The sequence below is a fragment of the Mauremys mutica genome, chromosome 1 (assembly GCF_020497125.1).
Source record: "Mauremys mutica isolate MM-2020 ecotype Southern chromosome 1, ASM2049712v1, whole genome shotgun sequence".
NCBI lineage: Eukaryota > Metazoa > Chordata > Testudines > Geoemydidae > Mauremys > Mauremys mutica.
This window is the reverse complement of record NC_059072.1, coordinates 129,514,372-129,529,106: the sequence shown is the minus strand read 5'-3', so window position 1 is coordinate 129,529,106 and position 14,735 is coordinate 129,514,372. Positions and strand designations below refer to the sequence as shown.

Genomic DNA, 14,735 nt, shown 5'->3' with positions numbered 1-14,735 from the left:
GGAGAGGCAGTGTGGCCCAATGGTTTGGGTACTAGACTAAGAGGCAGGTGTGACGGGTTTGGTCACAGAGACCCCCCCTTGGGACTGTCACCTGATGTGCTGGAATTACCTCTGAGCCTGTTTTCCATGCCAGCTTGGGACTCCAGAACCCTGCTTTCTTGAGCCAGACATGCTCACTTGCTGCAACACAGACCCAGGTCTGGTCCACACCCCCGCAGTTGCAGACTTTAACCAAAAACTGCTCAGCAGGTCACCTATCTCCAACACCCAGACACCTAGTTCCCAATGGGATCCAAACCCCAAATAAATCCGTTATAGTCTGTATAAAGCTTACAGAGGGTAAACTCATAAATTGTCCACCTTCTGTAACACTCACAGAGTTATGCACAGCTGTTTGCTTCCCTAGGTATTAATCATTTACTCTGGTTCATTAATAAACAAAAGTAGGATTTAAGTGGTTTCAAGAAATAACAGACAGATCAAAGTAAGTCACAAAGCAAAATAAAGCAAAAACACACAAGTCTAAGCCTAATACATTAAGAAACCATTTACAGGTAAAATCTAACCCCCAGAGATGTTCCAATAAGCTTCTTTCACAGACTAGTCTCCTTCCTAGTCTGGGCCCAATCCTTTCCCCTGGTACAGTCCTTGCTAGTTCCAGCAGACATCTTAGATGGAAAGCAGGGGTGTTCTCATGACTGGCCGCCTCCTTTGTTCTGTTCCACCCCCTTTTATAGCTTTGGCACAAGGCGGGAATCTTTTGTCTTTTTGGGTCCCCACCCCTCTTTCTAAATGGAAAAGTACCAGATTTAAGATGGATTCCAGTATCAGGTGACATGATCACATGTCCTGTGAGACCCCAGCCTCCATTCTTCCTGGGCCGGCCCAACACGTACACAGGAAGGTTTGTAAGTAAACAGAGCCATTTACAACCAATTGTCCTAGTCAATGGGAGCCATCAAGATTCTAACCCACCATTAATGGCCCACACTTTGCATAATTACAATAGGACCTCAGAGATATATTTCATATTTCAGATAAAAGAATGATACATGCTGTGACAAAGTCCCTCTTCTACCTTGGTGGGTCCTGCGCTTCTTGGCGGATTTGCTCACCTCAGTGATCTTCCCCTCTGGTGGAACCCACAGTCTGGATCAACAACTCCTCCAGCAGCACACCCTCTCAGTCTCAGCTCCTTGTGCCTCTTGCTCCCAGCTCCTCACACACACTTCTCTCCTCTGGCTCCTTCCCCCTAGACTGGAGTGAGCTCCCCTTTTTATACCAGGTGCCTTGATTAGCCTGTCCTGATTGGCTGCAGGTGCTCCAATCAATATAGCTCTCTCCGGTGCCTTCTAGAAAGTTCTTAATTGGCCCCAGGTGCCTTGATTAGCCTGGAGCAACTGCCATTTTGGTTCCCATGGTACTAGGGATTTGCTTAGCCTGGAGCTAACATACCTGCTCCTCAGTACTTTCCTGTAGCCATCTGGCCTTGCTCCATCACAATGCATACAAATAGGATGAACATACTCAATAGATTATAAGCTTTGCAATTAAACTTTACAAGAGATCTTTTGCATAACGCATATTCCAGTTACATCATATTCACACTCATAAGCATATGGAGTGCAACGTCACAGCAGGATACCTAGATTCTCCTCTGTGTTCTGCCCCTGACTTTCTATGTGTACCTTCAGTAAGTCATTTTCCACGTCACTGTTTGACTGTCTTGTCTATTTAGAGTGTAAGCCAGAGGTAGGCAACCTATGACACACGTGCTGAAGGCGGCACGCGAGCTGATTTTCAGTGGCACTCATATTGCCCGGCTCCTGGCCACCAGTCCGGGAGGCTCTGCATTTTAATTTAATTTTAAATGAAGCTTCTTAAACATTTTAAAAACCTTATTTACTTTACATACAACAATAGTTTAGTTATATGTTATAGACTTATAGAAAGAGACCTTCTAAAAACGTTAAAATGTATTACTGGCATGCGAAACCTTAAATTAGAGTGAATAAATGAAGACTCGGCACACCACTTCTGAAAGGTTGCTGACCCCTGGTGTAAGCTCTTTGGGCCAGAGACTGTTTCGCCATCTGTGTTTGCACAGTGCCTAGCACAAAGGGGTCCTAATTTTAGTTGTAATATAAGTAATAATAAAACACTTGGGGCTCCCAGGCTGGAACTTTCCAGGGAAAGAGAAAGTTGTAGTCCTTCTTTCCTGCTTCTCCCTTTGCCCTGGTAATGTATATGATAGGAAATTTTAGGGGTCGTACAAGGCCCCAAAGCTAAGCGCTTTGCGAATCATTACTCAGGCCCAAGCTTGCGAGCCTGAAAGCAAAAACCAAGGCCCAAGAGCCAAACTCAGGATTAGGACAAGAGAAAAGTTTGAAATAGTTTGTGTGACACAACTGAGGACAAGGGGGGGGGGGGGGGAGAGAGAGAGAGAGAGAGACCAAAAGGGCAGTTTGCAACAAGGCCTCAGTGTACCAGCTCAGCAGTGGCAATAGCAATTGAGCAAAGCCTTATTGTACAATGTAACCGCATGTAGGAGGGCAAAAGCACAGTTAGGTAAGAGCCTATTGTACAATATTACCATAAGAAGGGGTGCATGGAACAGTCAAACCACCAGCTAGGACAATAACAGGAAAAATCCTAGATGGAAAAGGGCAGTGATCAGCTTGCTTAAAGTTAAAGGTGGATGCCAAATAAGGTGATAATAAAGTGTGATATGTGTGATGTGTGAATTACGCTTTGTGGTTTTAGCCTTTATAAGCTTGGGAAAATTAATTGTTAGGAGGGCCAGTTATCTCCTTGCGTGGGGCCATGCTGACCCTCCTTGTATGCATACTCGTACTCTAATAAAGAAGCCTCAGGCTGTCTGATCAAAATTCAACGGTGTGGTCAATTTTCCACAACATATATGAATTGGATAGGGTCAGGCAGCGAATCAAGAAACTGCTAGAATCAATTCAGGCAGGCTAATCAGGGCACCTGGGTTTAAAAAGGAGCTCACTTCAGTTTGTGGAGCATGTGTGAGGAGCTGGGAGCAAGAGGTGCAAGGAGCTGAGAGGGAGAGGGAGTGCTAGTGCTGCTGGAGGACTGAGGAGTACAAGCATTATCAGACACCAGGAGGAAGGTCCTGTGGTGAGGATAAAGAAGGTGTTTGGAGGAGGCCATGGGGAAGTAGCCCAGGGAGTTGTAGCTGTCATGCAGCTGTTAGAGGAGGCACTCTAGACAGCTGCAGTCCACAGGTCCCTGGGCTGGAACCTGGAGTAGATGGTGGGCCCGGGTTCCCCCCAAAACCTCCCAACTCCTGATCCAACACAGGAAGATCTCTGAGGCTAGCAAAATCTGCCAATAAGCACAGGACCCACCAAGGTAGAGGAGGAACTTTGTCACAATGGTTAGTAAAAATTATTAGTCAGAATGCTATTTGTGAGGTTTCTACAAATTTTGTTTACAGAGCAAAAGTCACCAACTAGTGATGAACCGGGGTCCTAATCCAGCAATAGAATGAAATGCAGTGACTGCATAGGCCTAGTGAAGAAGACGGTAAAAGGACACTGAGCCATTTGTGGGGAAAAGAAAGCTCCTTGGGGAAAATGGACTGGCTTGATAGCTCAGAGGACTGGTCCACCTCAGTCAAGAGATACGAACAGAATATAACTGAAAAGAAAAAGGTGGTGGTTTTACTAAGGCTATGTCTACACTAGTACTTATCGCAGTATAATTTATGTCACTCAGGGGTGTGAAAAAGTCACCCCACTGAGCCATGTACGTTACCCAGCCCTAAGCACTGGTGTGGACAGCACTATGTCAGTGGGAGAGTTTCCCTACACCCTCTGCAACAAGGCTCAGTATCTCAATCTCAGCCACAGAAACACTAAACCCTCCCGACTCTCCCCCCACCACACCATTTGAGGACCATCTAGCACACTCTTTCAACAACTGGAGTGCAATAACAATGGACAAGTGGGAGCTGAACCTCAGCCTCTCTAGCTATACAATAGTTTGCATCTTTATCTCTACCAACCCCCTACTCCCCACCTCTCTATGGAGACCACACTTCTCAAACAAGAGGTGAATTCCTTACTGCAGGGAGGAGCAATAGATACGTCCCTCTGCAATACCAAGGGTGGAGAGGATTTTACTCAACCTACTTCCTGATCCCCCAAAAGAAGAATGATTGGAGACCAATCCTCAGCCTCCACTATCTTAACTGCTTCATTCGCAAACTCAGATTTCACAGCGTCACATTGGCAGCGATCTTTTAGCAAAGGGCATGTGGTTCACAGTTCTTAATATGATGGACGCTTACTGTCATGTAGATGTTCATCCCTCTCACAGACGCTTTCTCAGATTCATGGTGGGCTCTGACTATTTTCAGTATTAGAGTTCTCCCCTTTGGAATAGAAATCGCCCCCAGAGTCTTTAGCGAGATATTCTCAGTTGCAGTGGCCCACGTCAGACATTGTGGTCTCATAGTCTTCTCCTGTCTCAATGACTGGCTCCTTGTTGCCACGTCCCGCCAGGAAGCCTATGCCTCAACTTCCATGATGCTACATCTCCTCTCTTCACTGGGAGTCAGTGTAAACATTGGAAAATCTGTTCTTACCCCCACACAATCTCTGGATTTCACCAGGGCAACCTTAAATTCTATCACCCCAAAAGCGTACCTGCCTATGGCCAGGTTTCAGACAATGAACAATATCATAGCTCATGTCACAAGCAACCCTCGAGTACCGGTCAAAACGTGTCTGTCTCTCTGAGATCATATGGCCTCATGCACTATGTCACTCCATTCACAAGACTCCACCTTCATTGCTTTCAAGCTTGGCTGCAGTGGGTATACTCCCCAAGCCGTCATTCCATGAACCTCATGGTGACAGTTCTGGCTAAGGCACTGTCTTCCCTACTGTGCTGGACAAATCCGTGTCAGGCATGCATTTGCATCCCCTTTCTCCCTTCCTCTCCTGACAGGACCATCATTATGGACACATCCCTATTAGGCTGTGGAGCCCACATGAACAGCCACATGGCACAAGATGCATGGACATCTCGAGAGGCCAGAATGCACATCAATATCCTGGAGTTGCAAGAAGTACAGAAACCATGCAAGTCCTTTCTTCCATTCTTCTACACTCACTCTGTCGTTATAATGTCAGACAATGTTACATCTGTCTTGGACACCAACAAGCTAGTGGGAGCGCGATCCGCCTCTGTGTGTGCAGAAGCAGCCAGCCTCTGGAACTGGTGTATCAGCAATCAAATCACCCTATCCACAGCCTATCTCCTGAGGAAGCAAAAAGTGCTCACAGATTCTCTCCAAAGATATTTCTCAGTCAACCACAAGTGGGAGCTCCATGACTCTGTACTGTGTACTCTATGGGGAACCCCACCCAGTGATCTTCTTTGCTTCTCAAGCAAACAGGAAATGCATTATGTATTGCTCCAGAAAAGCCCTAGCTCACCACTCCCAGGATGAGGTGTTGCTTCTTACTTGGTCAGACCAATTCAACTATGCCATCCCTTCACTACTGCTCCTACCATGAGTTCTACATAGAATCTGCCAGGACAGAGTAAGGGTCATCTTGATCTCCACCTTCTGGCCCAGACAGTTCTGGGTTCCCAACCTCTTATGCATGGTTTCTATGAGTCCCAGTATTCCTCCAGTAAGAGTGCTGTGGTCAGATAAAAAGGACTCTGCCTGAGTTTCCCTTGATGGTGTATTTTGGGAAGCATGTAGGGTAGGTTCATGGGGGATGAGGTTGTAGAGTTTCTCTTGGAGTTGTTTGGGGAAGGATTTGATGATATCCTTAAACTCCTGGATAAATTGTGGTATGGGATCTTCTTTGACTTCTTTATAGTTGATGGCGTTGGAGAGTTGTTGGTTGGCCTAGCTAATGTAGTCATCACAGTTGGGGACTATGAGGGCCCCACCACTTTGTCTGTTGGTTTGATCACCATCCCATGGTTGAATTTCTGTATAGCTGTCCTCTCAGCAGTGTGGAGACTGTGGTAGATGGGATGTTTGTTAAGGATTTCAGTCAATTTTTTTTCTGAAGCAATCAGTGTTATGATCAAGAGTGTGGCTTTGTCCACAGTGGGATGTCCAGTCAGATGATTCTTTTTTCTTATGACTGTCAGTGGGAACATAGTAATTGTGGGTGACGTCATTTGTTGTGAAAAAATTCTTGGCAGAGTCGTGGAAGTATTCTTCCAGTTCTCCACGTGTTATTATGGTATAAGGTTCTGTTGTGGTACAGAAGACCAGTCCCTTGGAGAGTACAGATAATTCAGCTCCAGTTAGGGGTAGTCTTGATAAAATTATAACCAAGCTTCTTAGCTCAGGACCCTTTCTCCCAGTATCCAAAAAATACTTCCTTTGTTGCTTTAGGTGCCGTCCACGTGATGGGTATGGGGAGAAAGAGGGTCCTGAACTAAGGAGCTTGGCCAGTAAGACCACTGAAAGCATGTGGTGAGAAAACTTTACTTTGAATTTAACACAATTTGAGTTAGGCACTAGTTGTGTTTCATGTAACCATTTCTAACTTTTATGCCTCATTACTTGTACTCACTTAAAATCTATCTCTTTGTAGTTAATAACCTTGCTTTATTGTTTTATCTAATCCATTGTGTTTGAATTGAAGTATCTGGGAAACACTATTTAGGGTAGCAATTTGTGTGCATATTATTTCTATTATAAGAAATAATGGACTTTATATAATTTGTATTGTCAAGAAAGAAGCTGGGCAGTACAGGACATACATTTCTGGGGGAAAATCTAAGACTGAGGGGTGTTGGGGTCACCCTGGAGTATAACCAGTGCTGGTAAGAGCCTGAGTGTAACCCAAGTTTGGGCTGGCAGGCTGAAGTTACACACAAACACTCATGTGTGGCTGGAAGGCTGTTTGTGAGGAGCCTAGGTGGGAACTCCTTCAGCAAGGCAATGCAAGGCACCCAGTGTTGCAGGGCAAGTGTGACACAGCTGCTCATAAATCTGGATTGTAACCTGATATGTCACAGCCATGTTGATTCTTCCTTAGTAAATCATGTTAATCTGTGTGTCTGATAAGTCTGTTCTTTACAATTAGCCTGGTACTGAAGTTAGGTTTACTGGCCTGTAATTGCCAGGATCATCTTTGTAGCCTTTTTTTTTTAAATTATGGTAGCTATCCTCCAGTCATCTGGTACAGAAGCTTATTTAAGTGATATGTTACATACCACAATTAATAGTTCTGCAATTTCATATTTAAGTTCTGACAGAACTCTTGGGTGAACACAGTCTAGTCCTGGTGAGTTATTACTGTTTAATTTATTGATTGTTCCAAAAATTCCTCTATTGAGACCTCAATCTGGCACAGTTCCTCAGATTTGTCACCTAAAAAGAATGATTCAGGTGTTGGAATCTTCCCTCATATCCTCTGCAGTGAAGACTACTACAAAGAATTCATTTAGCTTCTCTGCTATGGCCTTGTCTTCCTTGAGCACTCCTTTTGCACCTCGATCATTCAGTGACTCCACTGATTGTTTAGCAGATTTCCTTCGGATCTACTTAATTTTTTTTCCTGCTGTTAATTTGAGAGTCTTTTGCTAGTTGCTCTCCAAATTCTTTTTTTGGCCTGCCTGATTATACCTTTACACTTCACTTGCCAGAGTTTATGCTCTTTTCTATTTCCTCAGTAGGATTTGACTTCCAATTTTTAAAAAATGTATTTTTGCCTCTATCTGCTTCTTTTACTCTGTTCTTTAGCCATTGTGGCATAACAGATATTACCTCATTCACCTTGTCTCTTTCATGATTTTTTTAAACATTTCGGCTTGGCCAGAGGTGTCGCATGGAGGGGTATGCTCAGTAACACCCCTGAAACTGGCTGTCTTCACTCTGTATCCTTCCCCTCCCCCATCTCCCCCCCCCCACTATTGGCAGGTACAGGTCATCTCTGGGCTTGGCAATATTGCTATGGTACAATCTCCAGTGCTCTCTCTATATTGAAGCTTCTGCTTTTTTTTCAACAGTTCCCTCTTTTGTTATAATACATGAAAAAAGCTCTGTGTATGACTGGTTCATTTAAGTTCTTTCACAGCCAAACCAGGTGGCTGGGACTCCTTCAGTTTCTCAGCCTTCTCCTTGCATGGCTACACTTGCAGATGTAGAGCGTTGTGAGTTAAACCCACCTTCGGAAAGCGCAGTATGGAAAGCGCTGCAGTGTGTCCACACTCTCCGCTGCAAATGCACTTGTTTGGCCACATTTACGGCATTTGCAATGGCATTGGGAGCGGTGCATTATGGGCAGCTATCCCACAAAGCACCTCTTCCCATTCTGGTGCTGCAGCTCGTGGGAAGGGGGTGGGGGGCAGGTGCGGGACATTCTGGGTCTTGTCCCAATGCCGTGTGATGAATCGCTTCACATCCCAGCAATCCCTGTGCTTCCATCCACATTTGGTGCCATCTTTTAATGTTTTTTGTACTGTGTGCTCTGTCTTCCCTTTCGGTCTGCGGGAATGGACCTCGAAGTGCTGAGGAATATGCTGATGGGTCTCACCAGCACGTCACGAATGGCAGTTGAGTTACTCCTTAAGCTACAAACTGACAGTGAGGAGTCCGACGATGATGTCAACTCGCATAATGCATATGACATGAGATTGCTTGTGGCATTCACGGACATGCTCACCGCAGTGGAACGCCACTTTTGGGTTTTGAGAAACAAGCACTGAGTGGTGGGATCACATCGTCATGCAAGTCTGGGATGACGAGCAGTGGCTGCAGAACTTTCGGATGAGAAAAGCCACTTTCATGGGACTGTGTGATAAGCTCGCCCCCACCCTGCAGTGCAAGGACACGAGATTGAGAGCTGCCCTGATGGTGGAGAAGCAGGTGGCTATTGCTATCTGGAAGCTGGCAACTCGAGACAGCTACCGATCGGTCACTAACCAGTTTGGAGTGGGAAAGTCGACCGTTGGAATCATGTTGATGCAAGTTTGCAGGGCCATTAATCGCATCCATGCTTGACATTGTGGCTGGCTTTGCACAAATGGGTTTCCCTAACTGCGGAGGGGCGATAGATGGGAAGCATATTCCAATTCTGGCCCACCTAGCCTCCGAGTATGTTAATTGGAAGGGGTATTTCTCTATGGTTCTCCAGGCGCCTGTGGATCACTGTGGGCATTTCACTGACATTGACGCAGGCTGGTCCAGAAAGGTGCATGACGCATGCATCTTTCGGAATAGAGGCCTGTTCAGGAAACTGCAAGCTGGGACTTTTTTCCCAGACCAGAAGATCACCGTAGGGGAAGTCAAAATGCCCATTGTGATCCTTGGAGACCCCGCTTACCCGTTAATGCCGTGGCTCATGAAACCCTACACAGAGAGCCTTGACAGCAGCAAGGAGTGGTTCAACAACAGGCTGAGTTGGTGCAGAATGACTGTGGTGTGTGCTTTTGGCCATTTAAAGGGTCACTGGCGCTGTCTGTATGGGAAGCTGGACCTGGCTGATGACAACACCCCTACGGTTATATCCGAGTGCTGTACCCTCCATAACATTTGTGAAGGGAAGGGTGAAATATTGACTCAGGCATGGACCTTGGAGGTTCAACACCTGGAGGCTGAATTTGAACAGCCAGAGAGCAGGGCTATTAGAGGGGCCCAGCGCGGGGCTGCAAGAATTAGGGATGCCTTGAGGGAGCAATTTGAGGCTAAAAGCCACCAGTAATGTTTGGTGCCCTGCACGGGAGTGAAGTACAGTGGTTCCAATGTTAGTAGGAATCTGTTTTTGCTACACTGACTTGCAGTGCCTGTTGTTTTTCTGGGCTAAGGTATCTTTTACTTAATGCAATAATAAAGAATGTTTTCAAAGCCAAAAAATCCATTTATTGAAAAGAAAATTCATTTATTGAAAAGAAACACAACCGCTTGGGAAACAGAAAGGGAAAGGGGGTGGGGTGGGGAACAGTACAATCACAGATTTGTGTATGTCCTGTTATCATACTCAGCCTTCCTGTCTGGAGTGCTGTGCAATAAGTGCTGCATTTCTGGCTGGCTAAAATGCATGGTGATGGGGGTTGAGTGCAGTGGGTAGGGGTCATAGTTTGCAGGACTGGGTGGTGACGCTACAGGTGTTGGAGGCAGCTGGTGGTGATAAGAACCCGGATGTTAAGGAAAGTGGGTTGGAGGTGACATGGGGGCACAAAGGAAAGAGTCTGGGGATAAGGGCTGCAGGGGAGGGGGGCGCAGGTGTGGAAGTGCTCCACCTGCATTGCTACGAGCGCCTGCATTGAGTCCACTTGGCGCTCCATAATGCTTAGCAGCCGCTCCGTGCTTTTGTGCCGGCCATCCGCATTCTGCTGGCAGACCCTCCTTTCACTCTCCCGCCACTCCTGCGCTTTTTGATTTTCATTAAGGGACTGCTGCATTACTTCTTGCAGCATGTCTTCTTTGATTCTATCTGGCCACTTCCTGATTCTTTGGAGCTTTCGGCTGTTGATAACAAGGACAGCTGAGATCTCGAGGTTGCATCTGTAAAGCCAAAATGCAACACTTAACAGAGGCAGCATTGTTCACACCAGACAGAGCAATGATTCCCCCATACTTAAGGGCAAGCACAGTCTACACAATAGCAGAAATTGCCCATCCCAAAGCGAGTGCACATAACTCACATGAGCCCCCAAAAAGGTGAGTAAGCACAGGGGCAAGTTTCATGGCCTTACTGTCCTCTGGGGTTCTGTGTCTTGGAGAGAGCCAACAGCTTCAGGGGGCCCCTATACTGAACACTGTCCCCACATTTTCCACAGAAGTTCATCCTGGAAGATATCTCGTTGCTGAGGGTGACCTGGGAAGCAAGGGAGAGTCTTCTACTACAATGCGGCTTCTGCCCTGGCCCATATGCAGCTTGCCTGTGTGCAGCAATGGTCCCCCCGCCCCTCATGGCACAGTGGCGCAGACATGGGACAAGGCCTGACTGGGACAAGGAGCACAGTAGCTCTGTCAAGAAACCTGCGCAAGAGGATTGCCCAGCTTCTGCATGAGACCTTTGAAGAGATCACTGAGGCCGATTACCGTGATGTGAGAGAGCACATCAATGCCCTATTCCGCATCTAGGCATGCATGCAGCCCTAACCCTCCTCGCCCCAAGAGCCTGCACTGAACAACTTCCTTCCCAAAATAAAAGCCGCTTACTGGGCACCTCCTTTGTCTGCCCAAAGGTATCATAATTCCTATGGCTGGAGCGCAGCTGGGACTGGACAGCTTCCTCCCCCAAACACTGATGAGGTCCAGCACCTTGCCATTGCTCCATACTGGGGATCGCCTGGCGCGTGGAGGCGTGGTCACCTAGAAAGAGTCGCTGAGAGCACTCCACGCCTGGCTGACAAAACAGGAAGGGGATTTTCAAAATTCCCAGAGAATTTAAAGTGTGGATCTGATGGTTGGTCACCTGAAGGCAAGGCAGTAGGGTTTAAAGTGATGACCAGAGTGTCTAGAACAGGCATTGTGGGACACTTCTGGAGGCTGATCAGAGAGCATTAATAAACCAGGGTGTCCACACTGGCGCTGCAGTGCTACAGCCAGGGTGCATCAAGCATTTTGCTTCTCATTGAGGTGAATTACCAGGAGTGCTCCAGCCATAGAGTCCGGGTGCTCTACGTGCCTTGCCAGTGTAGATGCATCATGAGTTAGGGCTTGGCTACACTTGCAAGTTGCAGCGCTGGTAGAGGCTTTCCAGCGCTGCAATTAGTAACCGTCCACACCTGCAAGGCACATCCAGCGCTGCAACTCCCTGGCTGCAGCGCTGGCTGTACACCTGGCCAGGTTGGGGTGTAGCGATTGCAGCGCTGGTGATCCAGCGCTGCTCATCAAGTGTGGACACACACCAGCGCTTTTATTGGCCTCCAGGGAATAAGGAGATATCCCAGAATGCTTTTAACTAAATTACTCTCTTTGTTTTGTTATGCAGCCTCTCTTTGTTTTGTTGTGAACTCCGATCGGAGCTCCGTTGAACTGCTTATCTAAAAAACAAACACTGATCACAGCAAACAGGAGCTATCTGTACCTGGCTGTGAACAATCAAATGAGAGGCAAGCAGTTTGCTTGACAGAGAAACAGCGTTGGATGCAGGCTGTTTGCAATTAAGACTAAGGGCTCGCGAACATTTTGTGATTTTTCAATCCAGGGAAGCTAACACACAGTGTTGGCTCCAAAAATCCACTCTCTCTATCTTCCCCGCTCCCTGTCACAGTACACCACCCTCCACCCACCTCTTTTGAAAAGCACGTTGTTGCCACTTGAATGCTGGGATAGCTGCCCATAATGCAGCACTCCCAACAGCGCTGTAAATGCTGCAAATGTGGCCACACACCAGCGCTGGTAGCTGTGAGTGTGGCCACACACCAGCGCTGGCCCTGCACAGCTGCACGACCAGCGCTGTAACTCCCAGCACTGCAACTTTCAAGTGTAGCCAAGCCCTTAGGGTGCCCGGGGCTGCTTTAATGCGCTCTAACTTGCCAGTGTAGCCAAGTCCCTTGTCTGTGATGAGCACAGTGTATAGATTCTGGCTTCAGCAGATCTTGAATTTCATATTTTTGTTCTTTTTTATATTAACAGATTTTGCATCCTTCCTCCTGGCTGTGATCAGGAAGTCTTTAATTTCTTCAATTTTGTGTGGCATGGTGATGGGCAGAGCTCCAGGCACTTGCTGCTCAAGCAGCCACAGACATGATGGTGAAAAGCCTGTAAAAGGAGGAGTAGTGTGAAGACATAGGGTATGGCTACACTGACGAGTTGCAGCGCTGGTAGTTTGCAGCGCTGGTCGTCCAGCTGTGCAGGGCCAGCGCTGCAGTGTGGCCACACTGACAGCTACCAGCGCTGCAGTGTGGCCACATTGGCAGCATTTCCAGCGCTGTACTGAGAGGTGCATTGTGGGCAGCTATCCCACAGAGCACCTCATCCCGTTTTGGCGCCGTTTTGGCGCTGAGTATTGTGGGAAGGGGAAGGAAGTGTGTGGGTCATTCCGCTTCCTGTTCCAACGCCCCGTGGTGCATCGCTTCACTTCCCAGCAATCTCAGTTTCGCCGTCCACGTTTCTTGCCATTGTGAGTTCAGCACGCTGTGAAATGGAGCCTGAGCTGCTGAGGAATTTGCTGCTGACTGTCGCCAGCACATCACGTTTGGCAGTTGAGCTATTCCTCCTTCAGCTCCAAAGTGACAGTGAGGAGTCCGATGATGATATGGATTTTCCTAAAGCGGGTGACATGAAAATGCTTGTGGCGGTAACGGAAATGCTCAGCACCGTGGAACGCCGCTTTTGGGCTCGTGAGACAAGCAGTGAGTGGTGGGATCACATTGTCATGGAAGTCTGGGATGACGAGCAGTGGCTGCAGAACTTTCGTATGAGAAAAGCCACTTTCATGGGACTGTGTGCTGAGCTCGCCCCCACTCTGCGGCGCAAGGACACAAGATTGAGAGCTGCCCTGACGGTGGAAAAGCGGGTGGCTATTGCAATCTGGAAGCTGGCAACTCCAGACAGCTACCGGTCGGTCGGGAACCAGTTTGGGGTGGGAAAGTCGACCGTTGGAATCGTGTTGATGCAAGTTTGCAGGGCCATTAATCGCATCCTGCTGAGGAGAACCGTGACTGTGGGGAACGTGCAGGACATTGTGGATGGCTTTTCAGAAATGGGTTTCCCTAACTGTGGAGGGGCAATAGATGGGACGCATATTCCTATTCTGGCACCACCCCACCTAGCCTACGAGTACATTAATCGCAAGGGGTATTTCTCTATGGTTCTCCAGGCGCTTGTGGATCACCGTGGGCGTTTCATTGATATTTACACAGGCTGGCCTGGGAAAGTGCATGATGCACGCATCTTTCGGAACAGTGGCCTGTTCAGGAAGATGCAGGAAGGTACATTTTTCCCAGACCGAAAGATAACAGTAAGGGACGTTGAAATGCCCATTGTGATCCTTGGGGACCCCGCTTACCCATTAATGCCTTGGCTCATGAAACCATATACAGGGAAGCTGAACAGGAGCCAGGACCGTTTCAACTACAGGCTGAGCCGATGCCGAATGACTGTGGAGTGTGCTTTTGGCCGTTTAAAAGCTCGCTGGAGATGTCTGTATGGGAAGCTAGATTTGGGGGAAAGCAGCATCCCTGCGGTTCTATCCGCGTGCTGTACCCTCCATAATATTTGTGAAGGGAAGGGTGAAGCATTCAGCCAGGCATGGACCAACGAGGTGCAACTCCTGGAGGCTGAATTTGCACAGCCAGACAGCAGGGCTACTAGAGACGCCCACCACAGGGCAACAAGGATTAGGGATGCCTTGAGGGAGAAATTTGAGGCTGAAAGCCAACAGTAATGTTTTTTTGCCTTGACCAGGAGTGACGTGCACTGGTTACAGTGCTTTTAAGTGGCTGTGTTTTCCTTGATGTTTGTTACCTGTGTTTTCATTGGGGTTTGTTATCTTTCACTTTATGCAATAATAAAAACTGATTCATAATCAAAGAAATCATTTATTTAAAAAAAAGGAAGTACACGGGCAGGGGGGTTGGTTGTTGAACTGTACATTCATGGTTTTGCATATGTACTGCCAGGAGTGCTGTGCACCTCAGGATTGTACTGTTGCATGGTGATGGGGGTTGAGTGCAGAGGGTAAGGGTCGTAGTTCTCTGGGCTCATAGGTGAACGTACAGGTGTCGGGGGCAGCTGGTGATGGTGTAGGTAAGAACCTGGATGCTGGGGA

General features: G+C 47.5%; 1 pseudogene; it reads right to left on the bottom strand.

The window, feature by feature from the left end:
• Positions 1-8,067: 8,067 nt before the first annotated feature.
• LOC123357167 lies at positions 8,068-12,662 on the bottom strand (annotated as a pseudogene).
• Between the last annotated feature and the right edge of the window lie 2,073 nt (positions 12,663-14,735).